Source organism: Felis catus, chromosome B4, assembly GCF_018350175.1.
Source record: "Felis catus isolate Fca126 chromosome B4, F.catus_Fca126_mat1.0, whole genome shotgun sequence".
NCBI lineage: Eukaryota > Metazoa > Chordata > Mammalia > Carnivora > Felidae > Felis > Felis catus.
The window spans coordinates 49555058-49571074 of record NC_058374.1 but is presented as its reverse complement, the minus strand read 5'-3'; the positions used below and the strand labels follow the sequence as shown (position 1 = coordinate 49571074).

The 16017-nt window shown below is 38.2% G+C and overlaps 1 protein-coding gene across 3 annotated transcripts in view; it reads left to right on the top strand.

The window, feature by feature from the left end:
• The first annotated feature begins 3260 nt into the window (after positions 1–3260).
• Positions 3261–16017, top strand: part of EPS8 (epidermal growth factor receptor pathway substrate 8) — a 193485-nt gene continuing 180728 nt past the window's right edge. For 2 of the 3 annotated variants that reach the window (XM_023256800.2, XM_023256799.2), the window contains exon 1: positions 3261–3295. The gene's annotated coding sequence lies outside the window, so the exon portion shown is untranslated. Of the gene's footprint in view, positions 3296–8030; positions 8047–16017 lie in introns of those variants that run through there. The other variant, XM_045061439.1, reaches the window with a different exon arrangement.

Below are 16017 nucleotides of genomic sequence, written 5' to 3'. Positions count from 1 at the left end.
GGGGGACTGGGATGGAGAGGGGGTATTTGAAGAATATATTTGTCTCCTTGGTAGTTTAGATACAGCTCTTAGTCTTCAGATTGTATACGTTCAGCACTATAATTCCTTCCCATTTTCTGCATCTGGCTTTTACACCCAGCTATAGACTTAATATGGTCCTCAAGTTTTGCAACTACGCCCCACATCTGAAAGACCCCGTTCACTCCATATATCTGCCCTCATTCTGTCCTGCATCATTTTCATCCCACATACCAACATGAACAAATGAGATTTTCAGAAAGGAGAAACTTGTACATGGTTAGCACTATAAACAGGAAAGTTTGACCAATTCTCAGAAAAGTATAAAAAAGATTATTAACAGTGGCTCCAAGCACTTAGAAAAGGTGATGGAGATCGTTGATGCCAGAATGGGTTAGTTTGAAAACAGATCCAGTTTAACTAGATTTGCTTCTTTTTCCCCTTTTATTTCTTTAATAAATACTTGGACCGGTATATTTGGGGATGCTAGAGACAGTGAATTTTCATTTCAGTAAAGCATTTAGAAAACTTTTCATAAAATCCTTGCTGGTTATAGTATGATTGCATGAAATAAAATGTATGATCTTGAAAAGATCATTTGATTCATTTATTATTATTGTCTTGGAGACTATTCTTGGTGGTGGGCTACCAGGCTCTTTTCTCAGCCTCTTTTATATAACTTTTATTAGACTTAATAAACTGGAATTTATTAATTTTTTTTATAAACTTTATAAACTTAATTAACTGGACACAAAGAAGCCATGTTCATTAACTTTACAGATACTGTAAGTTAAAAGTGATCACTAATAAGATTTTTAAATCTGAAATTATGTCTGAAAACAAACAAGATGAAGTTTAATATGGATTAAAGGCAAAAATTGGGTTTAAGCATATACAATTATAGAAGTATAGACTATGTAATGTGGTAAGTATGGCTTAATTGTAGTCCATATAAAATAGACTTGGATGTTTTATTCAACCCTAGGTAAAATACATTTGCTAAAAGAAAAACCTTATTCAAGTTTGGGATATCTTATTGACAGGGTAGGTATGCTTGGGTCAAAGGGACTGCTGGTCACTTTGTGACAAAGTTCTTGGCTCACAGTATTTGAATGTTGTGTTCTCTTTCTCTCTTTTTAAAGTTTATTTGTTTATTTTGAGAGAGAGAGAGAGAGAGAGAGAGAGAGAGAGAGAGAGAGAGAGCACGTGCAAGTGAGCAGGGGAGGAGCAGAGAGAAAGGGAGAGAGAGAATCCCAAGCAGGCTCTGTGCTGTCAGCTCAGAGCCTGATGCCAGGTGGGGCTTGAAATCACTAACGGTGAGATCATGACCTGATCCAAAACCAAGAGTCCTACACGTAACCAACTGAGCCACACAGGCACCCCTGTTGTGTTGTCTTGAGTGCACATTTGAGAAGGAAAAGGAAAAGTCAAAGGATATTCAAAGCAGGGTAAAGAGTGTGGTTATGAGAGTTCACCATTCCACTTGACAAATAATGAAAGGATCTACAAATTTTGAGGAATGGAAAAATATTAGATATTCTGACAGCTACTTAGAGGTTTGCTTCAAATATTTCAAGACTTTCGATGTCTGTAAAGAATGAGATTAGTTAATTCCTAGGGGTCAGAATGAGCACCTGTGGTGTAAGTTAAGGGAAGTTGAATTGATGTTCAGAATCAAACGTTAAAGACCTGTCTGTTAAGCAGATCTGGATTTTCATTCTAGCATCAAAACTGGGTTTGGCAAAAGAAATGATACTTTTGAGCTTTATTTTCCTATTGAATGGGGATAATAAGGCCTATCTCGTTTTAAGGATTAGAAATAATACATAAAAATTGCTTAGTTCCTGGCATATGTAAAAACTCAATAATCATGATTATACATAATATTGATAAAAATAAAGATTCAAAACATTGTGAAACTTTAAGTGGATGATGGTATGGTGGAAATATGAAGAGAGGATTTTCATTTAGGATAGGGGACTGGACTTAAGATACATTTGAACTTTCAGCATAATGGTTTTGATTACCACCTTGGTGTGAAACGTTGCTTTCCCCTGACTGCGCTGTCTTTTCCCTTGCTCCACAAAGCAAGCAGGTTCTCTTGTATCCAATCCTCGTTGATTTCTGAGAGTCAATTGCCTTTAAAGAAGTTAGAACAGGAAGGGGGCGTAGCTATGACAAATGAGTGTTTCAAGAGTAAGGAAAAATAAACTAGAAGACTAAAGGGCTTCTCATTGAGTAGCTCCGTGAGCTGCTCATGGAGGAGGCACCAATCACGAGGGTTGGTTAAGTTACAAGAGGCATTCAGAAAAGTCTCCACCACTTCAAACCACATCAGGCTCTTGGCAAGAGCTACGTTAAGAATGGGATCCAAGGCAGGCTAGCGAAGCGAGTCTGGGCTTGCTGGCTGGAGCTAAGGACCAAATGAAGGCCCTTGGGTGCCACCAGTTGATGGCATGAATTGAGACAAAACAAGAGGAGAGCGACAAAAGGGGGAAAATGGGTGGGAGGGCCGCAAGAAGGAAGACAAAGGTTCGCGGGGCTTTGGGCGCGGCGGGCTTACTGCCCGTAGGATAGTGGCCAGCAGTTGTGCACCAGGACCCGGGGCGATGTAGATGGGAGCTCCCATGGCCGGGGGGCATCAACCCTTGCCGGGAGGGGAACCTCTCCACACGCTCGGTTCCCCTTCCCGCGTCTCCCAGCTGCTAGTCGGTCCTGCTAGGGCACTTCTCGAAACCTGTCTGCAGCTGGGAACCCTGGTCCGACTTTGATGGCCTAGATAACTTAGCGCGGCCTCTCGCCTTCTTTTCTTCCGCCCCTCTCCCGCCCCCCCGGCCCCACAGCCCCCACCGCCCAGTTCGCCTCCAGCGCCGGGGTCGACCAGATACTCCGCGGCTCGGCTGCCGGCAAGACCCGGAGAGTGGAGTTCGCTCCGGCAGCGCGAGGCGCGCACTCGCAAGCGCGCTCTCGCTCACTCCTCGCAGCGGTACTGGGCATGCGCGGCGCGCGTCTGGCTTTGGCGGCGAGCGGGTGAGCAGGCGGGCAGCTCCAGACTTCACAGGCGGCGGCGGGCGCGGCGGTCTTGCCCAGCGCGAGGCGGGCGCTGTGCTCGCCCGGGAGATCGCTCCTCTTCTGCCGGGCGCAGACGGCGGCTTGGCGGCTCGCGGAGGTTTGGAAGGGCGTGGTCCAGGACGGGGGCTTTCTCCTGGCCGCCTCCTGCCTCGTCCGGGCTCTAAGCGTCTCCGGGGAAAGCCACGGCCCCGAGGGCGGATCCGAGGTAAGAGACCCTCGGGCGAAAGGCGCCGGCCGGGGGTCGAGTGTTTTGGACTCAGCCTCGATTTTAAAAACCCGCCTTTGTGTGCTTGCATGGAGCGGTGCCAGGCGCCGCGTCCGCTTTCATTCACTTTGACTGCTTTCAACTGGTGTTGGGAGCCAGGTGTGCCAGGGCGCTGCTACCGGAGCGCGTCCGTGCGCCCGGTCGTGGTGCGCCCGGTTTTGGTGCGCCGCGGAGCCCGTGCCGACCTTCGGCCGCCCCGCTGCCCCGCGCCGCCCCGCGCTGCCCGCCGAGCCCGGGGCTCCGGGACGGGTGGGCAGGGAAGATTCAATAGTTCCTGGTAACCTGAGCTTCCGCACATACACCTGCGCTTGTCTTGTCCGTGGGGCGACTACACAACGGGTGTTCTCACGGCCTGTTTTAGGCTTGGGGTTTCGAGAGCTACCCTCCCCACCCTCACATGGAGGGTGTCTTTTCAAATTGACACTTTGGGACAGGGTCCCACCATCGCTTACCCCTTCAAATTAAGATAGCTCATTGTTTTTGAATAGTTGTCTTTCCTGATTCCTTCCTGTTGACTTTCCGTTCTTAGGTTGTTCCACTCTACTCACAATTTTACTTTTGAAAGATAGCCTTTCTGGTGTCTTTGTCAGTTAATGCCTTTGGAGTGGATTTCACCACGTATGAAGATCCGGCTCGCTTCTCCTCTGGTCACTCTTCCTGCTTTCCTTCCAAGGACCATCTGAATGCAAAAATCTTTGCACGGATTGTTCTCTTCCTTCGCATTGTTTCTCAAATGCTTCTTTTCCCGTAGAACCCAGAGTACTGCTGGAATCTCCTTCTGGGTAGGACGCTGTGGTGTTAGGATTTGAAATCCATCGATGTCTCGAGTGGTGGAGCATTAGGAATTGGAATTCTCCTTTACAAATTACATTCCAGTGAAATGTATTACTGCTTTTCTTTTGAAGGTTTCAGTTTTGGTCTCATAATGAGAGAAATAGCTACTGTCTTAAGAGTTCAGGAACAACCTGGTTTCAGATGCATGCGAATAGTTTGTTTTTGACATTATTATTCTTTTGGGAGATAGGAGAATTAGGATTCCCAGAAGACCGTGTGTGTGTATGTCCATATATATATATGGACATAACACACATAATACCAAAGTAGCTGTGTTGTGTGTTGCTTCTATTTTATTCCCACTGAGAGGATACCATTCTACAACGACTTGGGTTTTGGAAAGTGTGCACTAAATGTAGATCAAGTGGTCATTGAAATTAAAGTCAATATCATCCTGTCTCACCTACTATAGATTTTCTATTTGGAACTGGAGTTTTTTGGATAGATTATAGTTACAATAGTTAAGTTATAGTTCTTAAGTTGCTACTGTGAAAAAAATGGGTCATCGGCTCACACTTTGACTTACAGTGAGAAAAATAATGCACTTTATGGAATTGCCATTAAAGGGTAGAGTGCGTCACAAATGTAATAACATTGTATAAATGCCTTTAGTGCACAATTCATAGATTAAGACTTTTTAAAATTCCACAAGTCATTCACTTCACAGCAGGAAAAAAAAGAAGAAAAGTTACTTTTAATTCCAGTATTCTGCAGTAACCACTGTTCACGATATTTGGTACATTCTTTTTGTAATGTTTTTTCTTCCCACTTTCCAGTGTCATTGGACATCATTATATGGTGATTTTCAGCCTTTTATTAATGGTGGGAGAGTAAGTTGTATTTATGGTGATTCTTCAACGTGGTTTACTCTGGTTTGCTCTCTCTAGGAGTCTAATTTTGAACACCTTGCTTGTTTCTGATAGAATGAAGAGATTTCATTTTGTTTTATTTTTAATTTTTCCTGTTTTCAGTTAATTGGGCCTTTTCTGTGCTATAACATAGGCTCCCTTTGCCTTCAGTTTTTATTTGCTACACTTCAGATCCTAGACCCTGGCTTTTCTTACGCTATGCTGCAAAGATGTTCACCGCTACCTTTTATTTTTCTCCTGACTCTCCTGTTATTTTCATTTACCTATTTTAATTCTGCAACAGTTCCCTTGAACCATGGTTTATATAAGAAAATATATTATCCACAATAAAAGATGATAGTTTTTTCTCGAGGTCTCTCTTTAGATGCTTGAGGTTTTGTTGGATGAGTATTTTTACCACTGACTTAATTTCTATAAAATTTAGGTTACCTTTTCTGAGTTGTATTAAACGTATTTGGTAGTTATTTGGATCATCACAGAACATAAGTTAATGATAGGTTACAAACTTTCAGACATCTGCAATGGTATATAAGGGAAAAGTGGAATTTTGGTTAAAGTACTTCAGCTATAGTACATCCCTACTGGGAATTACTGCATGAAATTGTTTCCAGCTGTTAGTGATTGAAAATATTTTCCTAAGAAAAATTCTGTAACAAAATGGTTGTAAACATTGTAACTTTAATGTATGCAGGGAAGGTGTGAAGTTTTTCACTACTGCACTACAACCTCTCCAGTGTTTTTTAGATACATTCTTAGATGGTATTTAAATATATATATATATATATATATATACATATATATATTATTTTTAGATTAGTTTTAGATTTACAGAAAAAGTATAAAGATAGTACAGTGACTTATATGCACTGTTACTCAATTTCATGTCTGATTACATCTTACATTAGTATTTGCTATAATTAATGAACCAGTGTTGGTACATTATTACTAACTGAAGTTCATACTTAACTTAGATTTCCTCAGTATTTATCTGATGTCCTTTTTCTGTTTCAGGATACCATATTACACTTAGTTGTCATGTTTCCTTAGGCCCCTTTTTGGCTACGACAGTTAGACTTCTCTTGTTTTTAATGACCTTCACAGTTGTGAGGAATATTGGTTTGGTGTTTTGTAGAGTGCCCTTCTTTTGGAATTAGTCTGACTTTGTTCTCATGATCAGATTGGGGTTTTAGGTTTCTGGAAGGAAGATCACAGAGGTAAAATGCTGTTTCTGTTACATCATATAAAGGGTGCATCCTATCACACGGACTTATCACTGTTGATTTTGATGTTGATCACCTGGCTGAGTTAGTGTTTGCTAGGTTTCTGCAATGAAAAGTTAGTCTTCTTTCCATGCTGTACTTTTAGAAGGAAGTCACTGTGCACAGCCCACACTTAAGGAGTGGAGAGTTTTACTTCTCCTCCTTGAGGGTGGGGTATCTGTATAATTTATTTAGAATTCTTCTGCATGGCAGATTTTTCTTTTCTCTGCATTTATGTATTTACTCAATCATTTACTTACATTGGCCTGTACTCATGGATATTCATTTTATACTTTGGGTTGTAATCCAGTACTACTGTATTTTGTTGCTCACATTGTTTCAGCTTTCGTCATTGGGAGCTCGTTCAGTTGGCTCTGTGTTCCTTTGACATATCTCCATTAATGTGAGGTGGGGCACCTGGGTGGCTCAGTCCATTAAACATACAGCTCTTGATTTCCGGTCAGGTCGTGATCTCACGGTTCTTGAATTTGAGCCTTGCATTGGGTTCCACACTGTTATCTCCGAGCCTGCTTGGGATTCTCTCTCTCGGTCTCTCTCTGCCCCTCCCCCCTCCCTCCCCACACACATACACACACTCTCTCAAAATAAATAAATAAACTTAAAGATCATTTCCTTACTTTCTGGCATTAAAAGATGCTCCAGGCTCATCTTTTATATTTCCATTTCCTGTTACAGTCTTAGAATCAGCCAGAAAGAATCTGTTTCATTTCCTTGGGAAAATAGTATTGGAAGCCAGGATTTGGGTGTTTGGTTTTTATTGTTACTGGGGTGTCATTGCCTCTAGAGTTTCTCATCTACAGAGCAGGAAATATGTGCATGTAAACCAACCTATGTATATACACATATCTATACAATTTCTCTATGTAATCCTATGTATTCATATTAAGCGAAATATGAGTTTGTATGGATGTCTGTGACTCTGCCTACCCCATCTCCACTTGTGTTCTTCTGTTCTCTACTTGCTTATCCGTAAACTTACTCTAACTGTGAGAAGTAACCTGGATCCCACCATCTGCCATCCATTTATTTAATTGTTCAATCCTATAACATATGTATAGCAGTATTGAAATTGTTAACTTCTATTCTCTTTACAGAGAGAGGGAAACAACTTTATCAACTAGAGTACAGTGCTTTCATGCTGCTTCTTTTGCTTTTAGTTTACAGATTCTACTCCTTTTTCTCCTGTCCTACTTAATATGAGGTAGTTGCATGCCTTTATAATAGGGTCAGACCCTTTTGTTAAATCTCCAGTCCATCCTGGGATCCTCCCCTCCTTCTAAATGACTTTTTAAAAGTTTGCATACATTAAGTTCACTCTTCATCCTATAAGGTTCTCTGGGTTTTGACAAATGCATAATTTCAAGTCTCCATCATTATAAAATCAAAATATCATACATTAAAAAAAATCCTGTGCCTCATTTATCACTCCCTTAACTCCCTCCCCCTGAAAACCACTGATTTTTTTTTTTTTTTTTGTCTCTATAGTTTTGCCTTTTCCAATTGGAATCATAGAGCCTTGTCAGACTGGTTTCTTTCACTTATCAATATGCATTTAAGGTTCATTTATGTTTTCTTGTGATTTGAGTTCATTTCTTTTTATCATTTAATAATATTGCATTGTATGGATGTTTTCACAGTTTTTGTATCTATTCATTTATTGACGGACATCTTGGATGCTTCCAGTTTTTGGCAACTCTGAACAAAGCTGGTAAGAATATTCACGGGCAACTTTTTGTGTAGACACAAGATTTCAGAACATTTGGGTAGATACCTAGGAACATGATTGCTGGATCATGTAAGATTATTGTTAGCTTTGTAAGATATTGCCTGAGTGGCTATACCATTTTGCATTTCCATCAGCAATTAATGCTTGCTTCTGTTGCTTTTCCTCCTTGTCAATTTTTGATATTGTTAGTTTTTTGGATTTTATGGATTTTAATAGGTGTCGTAACATCCCATTGTTGCTTTAATTTGTCATTCCTAATGACATTTAATGTTAAGCATCTTTTTATATGCTGTTGTCTTCTGTATATTTTCTTTGGTGAGATATTTGTTCTGAACTTTTGACTATTTTTTATAAATTTTTTAATGTTTATTTTTGAGACAGAGAGAGAGAGAGCGAGCGAGTGCGCGTGCGCGGGCACTAGTGGGAGAAGGGCACAGAGAGAGAGGAGACACAGAATCTGAAGCAGGCTCCAGGCTCTGAGCTGTCAGCACAGAGCCTGACCTGGGGCTGGAACTCACAACCCGCGCGATCATGACCTGACCGAAGTTGGACGCTTAATTGAGCTGCTCAGGCGCCCCACTTTTGACCATTTTTTAACTCATCTGTTTTCTTATTGTTAAGTTTTAAGAATTCTTTATCTCTTTTTGATACAGGTGCTTTATTAGATATGTATTTTGCAGATATTTTCTTCTAGTCTGGCTTGCCTTTTTATTCTCTTAACAGTGTCTTTTGAGAACAAATGTTTTTAATTTTAATAAAGGCCAACTTATCAATTTCATGGATAGCCTTAGCTGTTGTATTTAAAAACTCATTGTCAGACTCAAGGCCACCTGGATTTTATCCTTTTATTTTTTCCAGAAGTTTTATAGTTTTACATTTTTAGGTCTATGATCCATTCTGAGTTTATTTTTGTGAAAGGTGTGAGGTCTGTGTCTAGATTCACTTTTTTTGCCCATGGACTTTCAGTTGTATCAGTATCATGTAAATGAGCTTTTTAAGTCAAGTAGATTATAAATTAGGTTTAGGATTGACAGGAGACTGTTTTTATTTGATTTTTAAAAATACACTCTGCAAAATTGCTTAAAAGAAACAGTTGAGAAATGACTTGTAAACTAAAATGTAGTAATACACAGACTATGTGTTGAGATTGGTTCCTGGAGGTTGTACATTTTTCTCTCTTCCTTACTAAGAGATTCTTCTTTGTGAAAAATGGAATTGTTAATACAGAGTAATATCTCTCAGTTCTTTTAGATCTTTTAGAACTGTAAGAAATAATTAGTAAGGTTTTCTTTTTCACAAAGAGTGTCTGAAAGACGTGATTTACAAGGTGTGTGGTGAGAAGAGGCAGATGATGTATGTGCCATCTAGAAATTTGAGACTTAACTGTATGGTGTTGAATCTTATCTCCTACCTCTCTCCTTGCCACAAATAGTTTTTTCAAGTACCTTTCTTTTGATAAACACTTGTGTTATTGATAATGGGTGGGGCCAGAAATACTTGTATTGTTACGCTATAGATAGAACCATTAATTAGTTTTCAAAAAGCATCTAGTGAGATCTGACACAGTAAAAGTAGCAGCTTTGGTGTGGCAGGTGTTATATATTATCTTTTAAAACTCTTATAAGAGGTCTTTAAGGCAGATCTCCTTATTTCCATATTACAGGTAAGAAGTATGCTCAGAAAGATAAAGTGACTTGTCTGTGGTCCGTGTGGGGAGAAAGGGACAGAGTTGGGATGAGAACTTTGATCTTTCTGACTCTAAAACTTTCCAGTTGGCCACGTGGTCTCTCATAAGAGAAAAAGTGCAAGGATAGTATCAGGGTGTCCTTGCCTTTATTCTTTTCTTTAAAACTGTGCACTACTTAAATGACAACTGAGCTAAATGCGAATGGTTCAAAAATTGTGTTTTTGAGATACATGGAGATTCTTTAAAATTTTTTTCTGTTGACTGATTTGCATCTTCCTGACCCAGAGATGTGAGTCATTGAAACATGTTTATAAAGAAGGAGGTTCCTTTAAAGAGAAGAACTTGTGGGAGTTGGGAAAAATAAGACATGTAATAGTAGAATTAGCTAATTGTTTATACCTTTTCCCCACTGAATTGCAAGTTTCTTGAGGGCAGGAAACTAAACTCAATTATCTTTTTTTTTTTTAACATTTATTTATTTTTGAGAGAGAGAGAGAGAGAGAGACAGACAGACCGTTGAGTGGGGTAGGGCAGAGAGACAGAGTGACACAGAATCCAAAGCAGGCTCCAGGCTCTGAACTGTCTGCACAGAGCCCAACACGGGGCTTGAACCCACGAACCATGAGATCATGACCTGAGCCGAAGTCCGACATTTAACCAGTTGAACCACCCGACGCCTCTAAACTCAATTATCTTTAAGCACAGCATATCACATAGAATAGATACTCACAAAATGTTTGCTGAATGAAATTAGCACTTACTATCATACTTCTTGCAGAAGAACAGTTAGAAGGGATTGAGTTTTCCTCCCAGAGGAAGATGAACATTATTACATTTCATTTATTCATTCATCATTTATTGAGCATTTGTTGAGTATCTGTTCTGTGCCAGACACTGGGAATACAAAGATGAATGAGACAGGATCTCTACCTTCTGTCTTCAGGGAACCCAGAGAATGGAGACAACCATTTCAGTAGAGTGTGGAACTAATGAGATATATATATTAAATAAATAAGCAAGCAAGCAGTGGACTTTGAAATCAGAGAGACCTTATCTGCCTCAATTTTCTTATCTAGGAAGTGAAAATGATAATAGTACTTATTTGACATGATTGTTGGGGGTAGGTTAAATGAAAAAAAAATTTATATCTCTGCATATAGACAAAAGGAGAGGCTTACTGTGGCCGAGGAAAAAAAAATCTCTATTGGAGAATGTGACATTTGAGTGTTATAGGATGAATTTTTGAGGCCAAGAATAAGAATATGAGGTGGGACTCTAGGGCATTCCAGACAGAAAGATGAATATGTTTGATGTGCAGAATGGGTGGACATGATGGGAGTCATGGGAAATTCGGTACATTCTCACAGAGCCTACAGGGATATTAGAAAGAACTGAATAACCAGTTATTTTTCATTTTTGTAAGTAACAGTACAATAGAGTATTTACAGCATCATAGTAGGAGAGGATAAAGATACCAAACCTGTTTTAAGAATTGCATGAATCTCCTCTTCTAATCATAGGACTTTTTAAATATAGTCCTTTATGTGGTAGATAAATTCTTGTGTGTGTGTGTGTGTGTGTGTGTGTGTGTGTGTGTTTAACCCAGTCCTGTGACACTCAAGTGATTTTATTAAGAAAGAGGCTTGTGTGTTTTTAAGTGAAATAAGAGCTTCTGTCTAAAACCATGCATATATTTAGTAGCGTAGCAACATTAGAATGTAACATCCCATAAAGGCACCATCTAGTGCTATTTGAGCCAATCCAGAATTCTAAGAGCCATGAACAGTTTCTGAGCAGAACCTGAACATAATATGTTCTAAATTAATAATTTAAGTGAATATGCTAAAATAATTTAAGTGAACGAATTATGTGCTTGATAGTAGGTTACAGTTCATTTTTGATATATGGGAGAAAAAAAAAAAAGGAAAGACCAAATAGAAAAAAGTGAACATCAATAGAGGGAAGAGAAGTTTATATTTATTTTAAAAAAAATTTTTTTTAACGTTTTATTTTTGAGACAGAGAGAGACAGAGCATGAACGGGGGAGGGTCAGAAAGAGAGGGAGACGCAGAATCAGAAGCAGGCTCCAGGCTCTGAGCCATCAGCCCAGAGCCCGACGCAGGGCTCGAACTCACGGACCGCGAGATCGTGACCTGAGCTGAAGTCGGATGCTTAACCGACTGAGCCACCCAGGCGCCCCGAGAAGTTTATATTTAAAGAGAGGGGTAAAAGTCAAGAGAGGGGCAATAGTCACCAGACTATTTCACAGTTGCATTTTACCAAACATTTAAAGAAGAGTTAATACCTATACTTCTCAAACTATTCCAAAAAATTGAAGAGGAAGAAATGTTTCCAAATACATTCTCTAAGTTTAGCATTAGCCTGGTACCGAAACCAGATAAAGACACCACAAAAAAAGAAAATTACAAATCAGTATCCTTGATGAACATAAATGTGGAAATCATCAACAAAATCTTAGCAAACCGAATTCAATTATACATTAAAAGATTCCTACCCCAGGATAAAGTGGGATTTAGTCTAGGGATGCAAAGATATTTCAGTATCTTCAATTTAACATGATACACCATATTAACAAAATGAAGAGTAAGAATTATATGATCAACTCCATAGATGCAGAAAAAGCATTTGACAAAATTCACATTCATTTATGATAAAGACTCTCAGCAAAGTGGCATAGGGGGAATATATCACAACCTAATAAAGGCCATATATGACAGACACACAACCAACATGGTACTCAACTGTGAAAAATTGAAAGTGTTTCTTCTAAGATCAGGAAAAAGAGAAGGTTGCCTATTTTAACTACTATTATTCAGCATGGTATTGGAAGTCCTAGCCACAGAAGTCAGATAAGAAAAAGAAATAAAAGGCATACAAATTGGAAAGGAAGAAGTAAAACTGTCACTGTATGCAGGTAACATGTTACTATATATGGAAAACCTCAAAGACTCCATAAAAAACGGTTAGAATAAATGAATTCAGTAAAATTTCAGAATACAAAATCAACAAAAAAAAATCTGTTCTGTTTTCATATACTAACAACAGGCCATCTGAAAAGGAAATTAGAAAAAAAAATGAATTTACAGTAGCAATAGTTTATTACTTAGTAATAAAGTTAACTAAGGAGGTGAAAGACTTGTATACTGAAAACAACAAAACATTGATGAAAGAAGTTAAAGAAAACAGATGGAAAGATATCCTATATTCATGGATTGGAAGAGTTAATATTATTAAAGTGTCCATACCACTCAAAGCAATTTGTAGATTCAGTGCAATTCCTATTGGAAAATAGCATTTTTCACAGAACTAGAAGAAATAATCTTAAAGTTTGTATGGAGCCACAAAAGACCCCAAATGGTCAAAGCAATCTTGAAAAAGAAGAATAAAACTGAAGGTATCATACTTTCAAACTGTACTGCAAAGCTAGTATTCAAAACAGTATGATATTGGCACAAAAATGGGCACATAGGTGAATGGAATAGAATAGACAGCCCGGAATTAACCCACATTCATATGGTCAGTTGATCTACAACAAGGGAGGCAAGAAGGTACAATGGGGAAATGACAGTCTTTTCAATAAATAGTGTTGGGAAAACTGGATAGCTGCATGAAAAGAGTGAGACTGGACCACTTTCTTTTACCATTTGCAAAGATAAACTTAAAATGGACTAAAGACCTAAATGTAAGACCTGAAACTATAAAACTCCTAAAAGAGAACATAAGTAGTAAGCTCTTAGACATCAGTCTTACAATATTTTTTTTTTTTTTGGATTTGTCTCTTCAGGCAAGGGCAGCAAAAGCAAAAAGAAACAAGTGGGATTACATCGAACTAGAAAGCTTTTGCATAGCAAAGGAAACCAACAAAATGAAAAGGCAACCTACTGAATGGAATAAGATATTTGCAAATGATATATTCGATAAGAGGTTAATATCCAAAAATATAAAGAACTTAATACAACTTAACACCAAAAAACCCCAAACAATCCAAGTAAATAAAGGGCAGAGGACCTGAATGGACATTTTTCCAAAGACGTACAAATGGCTAACAGACACATGAAATGATGCTCAACATCACTAATTATCAGGGAAATGCAAATGAAAATCACAATGAGGTATCACATCATACCAATCAGAATGGCTGTTATCAAAAAGACAAGAAATAATAAGTGTTTGTGAGGATGTGGAGAACAGGGAATCCTTGTGCACTCTTGGAAGGAATGTAAATTGGTGCAGCCACTATGGAAAACAGTATGGAGCTTTCTAAAAAAATTAAAAATAGAAATACCGTATGATTCAGTAATTCTACTTTTGGGTGTTAATTTGAAGAAAATGAAAATATGAATTCAAAAAGATATATGTACTTGTATGTTCATTGCAGCATTGTTTACAGTAGCCAAAATATGGAAGCAACCTAAGTGTCCATCAGTAGATGGGTGAATAAAGAAGATATGGTATATAAATACAATGGAATATTACTGAGCCATAAAAAGAATGAAATCCTGCCATTTGCAACATCATAGATAGACCTAAAGGGTATTATACTAAGTGATAGAAACCAGACAGAGAAATACAAATACTGTATGCTTTCCCTTATATGTGGAATCTAAAAATCGAGTGAACAAACAAAACAAATCAGAAACAGACTCATAAATACAGAGAACATATTGGTGGTTGCCAGAGTGGAGGGTGATTGGGGGGGGGGGCAAAATAAGTGAAGGGGATTAAGAGGTATAAACTTTGAGTTATAAAATAAGTCATGAGGATATCAAGTACAGCATAGGGAATATAGCCAAAAATATTGTAATAACTGTATATGGTCATAGATGGTAACTAGACTTATTGTGGTTAATTGTTTCATAATGTACATAAATGTTGGCTATGTTGTATACCTGAAACTAATGTAATATTGCATATCAACTATTCTTCAACAATAACCAAAAAACTAAAAAACAAAAGGAGAGAAAAACATTTTTAAAGTCCATTTCTTAAAAAATGTTTATTTTTGAGAGAGAGAAAGAGAGCACACGCGTGAGGGAGGGACAGAGAGAGAGGGAGACAGAGGATCCAAAGCAGGCTCTGTGCTGACAGTAGAGAGCCCAATGCGGGGAGTTGGGGAATGGGAATGGGGGGCTGAAATTCACGGACCAGGGAGATTGTGACCTAAGAGGAAGTCAGTGCTTAACTGACTGAGCCACCCAGATGCCCCCAAAGTCCATTATTAAAGACTATTGATATAAACTTCATTTTATTTAGAAAGTCTTATCAACACCATTAAAATGTTACGTTTCTATTAGAATATCACCATTAGAATATTAGTCCTTATTCTAGAAATACATGTATATTACTGATATATTTATTGGCTTACTGCAACGATAGTATGTTTCCAGTGTCTGAAATACAATGTTTGTGATTATTAAACACTGTGGGGTTTTTTTATTGATGATTCTTGTTTTTGTAATGTTTTGTGATATTATAATTGTTTTTGTTTTTCACTAGAAAATAAAATGTTTTATTTTTTATTAATTTTTTTAATGTTTATTTATATTTTGAGAGAGAGAGAGACAGACAGACAGAATCTGAATCAGGCTCCAGGCTCTGAGCTGTCAGCACAGAGCCCAACATGGGGCTCCCAACTCACAAATCATGGGATCATGACCTGAGCTGAAGTTGGACGTCTAACTGAGCCACTGAGGCACCCTGAAAATAAAATATTTTAAAAAGTACAAGCAGCAAAACCAATCCACAAAGAAAAGTGAAATCTGTCACTTTGAAAAGACGTTGAATACAGTTTGTTTAATTTTCTGTAATAGTTTTGACATTTGAAGTTAATGGTACTTGTAAGACATGAACATAAAATAAGCTGATTTTAAGTATGTTGACTTTTAAATTTGAAGAAAGATATACTTGTGATGATAAGTGATATACTTGTGATGATAACTTTGATAAGTGAAAGAAAATAGAACGTTACTTTATCTATGTATAGATTCCTCACCCCCACCCCCCACCTTAATACCATGCTCAGCTTGTGTTTGTACGCCTGAGTGTAATTTACAATTTCCCTTTTCAGTGTGTTTTCAAAACTTTACCTGTTTTATAACCAACTGTATATCAAAATTTAAAAATATTACTCTTTAATGTAGAAAAAAATGTTAAGTAGAAATCCTATCTTCAGATTGAGTTGTCTTTCTTATTTTAACATGTTTATTTTCATTATTAAAACTTGTGAGGTATAATCTATTTCAGCA